At 42.3% G+C, this 6,298-nt stretch overlaps 1 protein-coding gene across 1 annotated transcript in view; it reads left to right on the plus strand.

The window, feature by feature from the left end:
* epas1b (endothelial PAS domain protein 1b) overlaps positions 1 to 6,298 on the plus strand; it is a 67,999-nt gene that overhangs the window by 27,710 nt on the left and 33,991 nt on the right. The window lies entirely within an intron of this gene.

The following is a 6,298-nucleotide window of genomic DNA, read 5'->3' on the forward strand; positions in this document are numbered from 1 at the left end:
AAAATGGATAAAGAAAACCAAAGTCGTATAAGATTTTGGATGTGTTGCATGATGTGTTCATGTTGGCTCGGTAAACAGACAGACATGCAGACATACAGGTAGATAGATAGACAGACAGACAGACAGACAGACAGACCGACAGACAGGTAGATAGATAGACACACAGACAGACACACAGACAGACAGACAGACATAAATTCTTTGTATCAAGTCCTGTCAGTTAAAAAAAGTTATCCAATATTCAAATCTGCAAAAAATAGCTAAAAAAACTGAACATGATGTATTCAAGTTGGTTCGGTAAACTGACAGACAGACGGACAGACATAGAGACATACTTTATATATTCTATCATGAGTAAATAAGTTATTTGTTGTGATACAACAGATTTGCGCGTGTTGCCATGTTTGACTAATTGTCCAGTAAAATAGTAAAGTATTTGCGGAGGACCGTTCTCCTCCTTCCTCTCTTCGTCCAATTTAAATTAAGAATTCTAGGAAACTCCACGAAGACACACACACACACACACACACACACACACACACACACACACACACACACACACACACACACACACACACACACACACACACACACACACACACACACACACACACACACACACACACACCTATTGTTCTCTGACGGTCTGGAAGTGACATCACACATAAACAGCTGTGTGTTTTTCCTAAACAGAGTTACGAAACACTCTTTGTTTTTTGGCATTTTCAAGCTTTATTAGATAGTTGAAATGGGGAGACAGAGAGAGAGAGGGAGAGAGAGAGAGAGAGAGAGACCGAGACAGAGAGAGAGAGGGGGGATGACCTGCAGTAAAGGTCCACGGGTCGGATTTGAAGCCGCGACCACTGCAACGAAGGCCGGAGCCAATATGGTACGCGCTCTATCCACCACACCACCGGAGCGCTACGAGATACGAAACAGTTTGCTTTTATATTTAATTGATTTAAGTACAACTCAACATTTGAAGTTTTTAGACATATATTAGATTAATTTTCATTACACCGGCCTATTTATAAATAGCAATTAAATGTGCTTAATTTCATACATGCTTTCCTGTGATTCTTGCTTTTAATTTGGACCACAATCTGCTAAATTTAAAACTCTCGCTGTGTGTGGCACTGAACAATAACTGGCGGCCAGACAATATACCGCTTGTCGTAATAAACAATTTATCAGCCAAACAGGAAAGGCATTTTGATTAATCGGGAGAGCTTAAATCTTATCAGCGAACGTCCATTTTTTTATTCTTGCATTATTCACTAGTTATGTACGTTTTTTTATGGCCTTTTTGTTGTGTTATTATAAAGTGTGTTGCATTGTTTTGCCCGGGGAAACACTGATGTAAACAACACAAACGGCTTCCGCAAACAACCAGCGAGCGCCACTTCCTATGTCTGGGCCATCCATCAAAAAAATGAAATCAATCAAACCTTTATTTAGATCGCAGCTGGTGGACGGATTAGAGTTGGCAACATAGGACGATAAGTGGATAAAAAAAAAACAGTGCAATATTACATCATAATAGCATTACACACACACACACACACACACACACACACACACACACACACGGACGCACGCTTTGCACGCACACTCACACACACAGTGACACACATACATACACACACTCACGCATGCTCGTACACACACACACACACACACACACACACACACACACACACACACACACTCACACTCAAATGTAGGCGGTCGGTTTTCCTTAAAACTTAAAGGCCTTCTTCACCGGTGTAAATATGAAGGTGTATTGAACTCTGAGATCCTATGTAGTATAAATGTGCAGAAAGTTTAGAAATCGGTTCATCCTAGCCTGAGAAAAGGCAGAAAGAGTGTTTTATGGTCTCACTTTCTAACCCTACATTTTCCCATGTGTGACATCACACCTGGTAAAATGTAGGGTTAGGATTAATAGGACAGCTGGGCCAAGGGAAGACTGAGAGAAGAAAAACCTAATTCATTATATTATAATAGCGATTTTATAATGATAGAACGCCGGTTCCATTTTAGACTTAGCCTCAAACTCAAAGATCTATTCCAGAAAGTGTGTTCCTTTTCGACCTGAATTTCGCAACTTTGTTATTTTGTGTGTGTGTGTGTGTGTGTGTGTGTGTGTGTGTGTGTGTGTGTGTGTGTGTGTGTGTAATGAGGGTAGGGGAGCAGTGGGTGAGTGGGGACGTGGAGAGGGCAGTTCAGGAGATGCTGCAGCAGATTAAACGTTACACACACACACACACACACACACACACACACACACACACACACACACACACACACACACACACACACACACACAGCAGTAGATAAAGCCTTATCGAGTCCGTGGCTGATTGCTCTGAGATGGACGTTCAGATTGGGGAGGAAGCGCCCATCGTTTCAGCTGCTGCTGGCCGCACGGCGCTAGCCATAACACACCACCGCCGTGGCGCCAAATGTGCTGGTCTATACACACACACACACACACACACACATACAGGGACAGGGCACACACACACACAGAGGCAAGCACACACACACAGAGGCAACATACACACGCACACACACATACATGCGGACACACATACATGCGGACAGGCCATCAAGCAAACACAAAGACGCAGGCACACACACATAGGCACGCATGCAAGCACACACACACACACACACAGAGGCACACACAGAACGCATGCAGGAACCAAAGCACGCACACACACACACACACACACACACACACACACACACACACACACACACACAAACAAACAAACAAACAAACAAACAAACAAACAAACAAACAAACAAACAAACAAACAAACACACACACACACACACACACACACACACACACACACACACACACACACACACACACAAACAAACAAACAAACAAACAAACAAACAAACAAACAAACAAACAAACAAACAAACAAACAAACAAACAAACACACAAACAAACAAACAAACAAACAAACAAACAAACAAACAAACAAACAAACAAACAAACAAACAAACAAACAAACAAACAAACAAACAAACAAACAAACACACACACACACACACACACACACACACACACACACAAACACACAAACAAACAAACAAACAGTGTTATATGAGCCCAAAAACCGACGCATGCGCTGCAGTGGGGAACACCTTGTCTTATGCAACGTAACCTGGTAAGCAGTGATGTCATGATTTAGCTAAACAGACAACGTGTCATATTTACATTTCCACCTCTAGCAGTTCAAATAGATGGAACTTTTTAATGGGTTAAACCTGCAGTGTGTAGAATTTTGGGTTTTATTTCCTAGCAGATTTTGTAGAAAGTAATTATAATATCCATAAGTACATTTAGTTTAGTGCATAATAGCTGAATTTTTTTTTTTTTAATTATTATTTTTTCCCTAAGAAAGGGTCTCATATATGTCCATATTTCTGCATATTTTGGACCAAGGCCTAGTGCCGCCATCTTGAAAGTGTCATAGTTGGAATGTCATCAGGTGCATTGTTTAAAATGTAGAATTGTTCTTGTCCTTGAAGGCCACTGTAGCTTCTGTTATTATTCTAAAGGGGTGGGGTTACCCAGGGAGCGTTGCATTCTAGAACTTTGTAGAACTTTCTTGATGATGTCACATTACACACTGCACCTTTTAAGAACAGAAAAATCCTAATTTAAATTTAAATTTCTTGAAAATTGATTTTGCCAGGGAGTCATATTGAACAATGTCAACAAATAATAATAACAAATATAATGCTCTAGTCTAGGCCTAGGGTGTGTTTATCCTACTGTACCCTATATGTTACGGTGTGGCAGACAGGCAGGCAGGAAAGCAGGACCCAAATGCAAGACGTATCAAATAAGGTGATTTATTAGCTCAAAAAGGCAACGAAAAAACGCCAACAGGCAAAAAGTAAAACAAAGTCCAGGAGCACATGAAACAAGGAACAGAGGGAACACACAAGACAAAGACTCACCGACACTGACAAACCATAATGCACAGACAAGGAACAAAGGAGTATATATAAATGGACTCCACTTATATAGCGCTTTTCCCTGGTTTTTCACAGACTCAAAGCGCTTTACATTGTTTTGTACACATTCACCCAATCACACACACATTCATACACCGATAGCAGCAGCTACCACGCAGGGTGCAAGCTAACTATCGGGAGCAATTCGGGGTTCAATGTCTTGCCCAGGGACACTTCGACATGTGGCAGGTAGGCGGGGGATCGAACCTCCGACCCTGCACACCAGAGGCAAACTCCCTACCCACTTTGCCACTGCCGCCCCATATATACTAGACACAAGACAGGGCAGACAACGAGGGACAGGTGCCACACATTAGGGAAGGGAGCAGCAATCACACAGGAGGGAAACTTGACAGGACATGGGGAGGAACAAGACAGACATACCAAAATAAAACAGGAAACCCGGGGAACACCAAAAGATGCCAAAACAAAGACAGACCATGGCACTATAGTTATTATGTTTAAAACCACTAGTTTAGCATTTGTAGAAGACGGAAAATGTAATAACGGCCAAAGCCATAATACATTATTAAATAATTGGTACGTAATTGGCAAGATACTATATGATCAGCTTTAAAAAAAAAAATCTAAAATTCAAAAATGATTGCGTATTGTCTCAAAAGTAAAACAGTACACCATCGAAAAAGTTTTACAAACATATTGGACACACGCACACACACACACACACACACATACACACACACACCTGCGCCTTTGCCAATTTGTTCTTGGGGCTGCTATGTTTTATCACTGTATTGTAATTGGCCTTTTAAATGTATGTATATTTTTAATCTGCTTCCCATTGTGAAGCGCTCTGACCCTGGTCTGTGAGGGGCGCTATATAAATAAAGTTTACTTACTTACTTACTTACTTACACACACACACACACACACACACACACACACACACACACACACACACACACACACACACACACACACACACACACACACACACATTTCCCACCACAAATCAGTGTATGAAGTCACACAGTGTCCTAGTACTGTGCGTCTCTCTGTGACCCCTCACTGTCCTGTCACTCTGTCCAGAGACACAAAATCAACCTCCCAAAAAAACTCTAAAGGAAATGATTATCAGAGCAGCAGCTGTGTCCCTATCACAAGCACACACACACACACACACACACACACACACACTTAAACACACTTACACACACGCACGCACACTCACGCACACACACACACACACACACACACACACACACACACACACACACACACACACACACACACACACACACACACACACACACACACACACACACACACACTTGTTTCTGCGGTCCTATTATTTTGAAACAAGGGCCGGCGGTTACGCAACCATAGAACAACACAGAAAAGTAGAAAGAAAAGTGCGACCCGCTCCAAATGACTGGTAATCAGAGCTAAGTATGAAGTATTTGGGCCAAAGGTGCTCTCTGGCCTCCCCTAAGCACCCTGGGGTCTGTGTGAAAAGCTACAGGACGTCCCAGAGGGGTTTAACACTGTCTGGGCCCGGATTTGTTCATGTGAAATTATATAATAATCACACTGTAGACATTAAAACAAGCAGTTGCACTAGATGTGTGAGTTTTGAGGCTCAAACTGAAATGGTTAAAGGGATTCTTCATCCAAACGGAACCGGCGTTCTATCATTATAAAATCACTATTATAATATAATGAATGAGGTTTTTCTTCCCTCAGTCTTCCCTTGGCCCAGCTGTCCTGTTAATCCTTACCCTACATTTTACCATGTGTGATGTCACGCATGGTAAAATGCAGGGTTAGACAGTGAGACCATAAAATAACTTAAAGAGACCTTAAAAATAACTTTTTGGAATTCTTAGTATGTAGAACTCAAAACTTGAAGTCAAAATGAAATATGAATGACCTCAACCAAAGTTAACTCTGGCTTTTGGTACGAGGCACCCTGGGGTCCATGTGAAAAGTTATGGGACGTCCCGTGGGGGTTTAACACTATCACACACACACTATCACACACACACACACAAACTATCTGGGCCCGGTTCCAAACCAGAGACTTCCCCCCCCCCTCATAGCCCCTTGCACAGGCCGCGACGGGAGGCTTGAGAAAGGGACGCTCTTATCTCAGGGAAGCACACTGGAGGAATTGCGAACACACACACACACACACACACACACACACACACACACACACACACACACACACACACACACACACACACACACACACACACACACACACACACACACACACACACACACACACACA

The sequence above is a fragment of the Ammodytes marinus genome (genome assembly GCF_949987685.1).
Source record: "Ammodytes marinus genome assembly, chromosome: 11".
Lineage (NCBI taxonomy): Eukaryota > Metazoa > Chordata > Actinopteri > Uranoscopiformes > Ammodytidae > Ammodytes > Ammodytes marinus.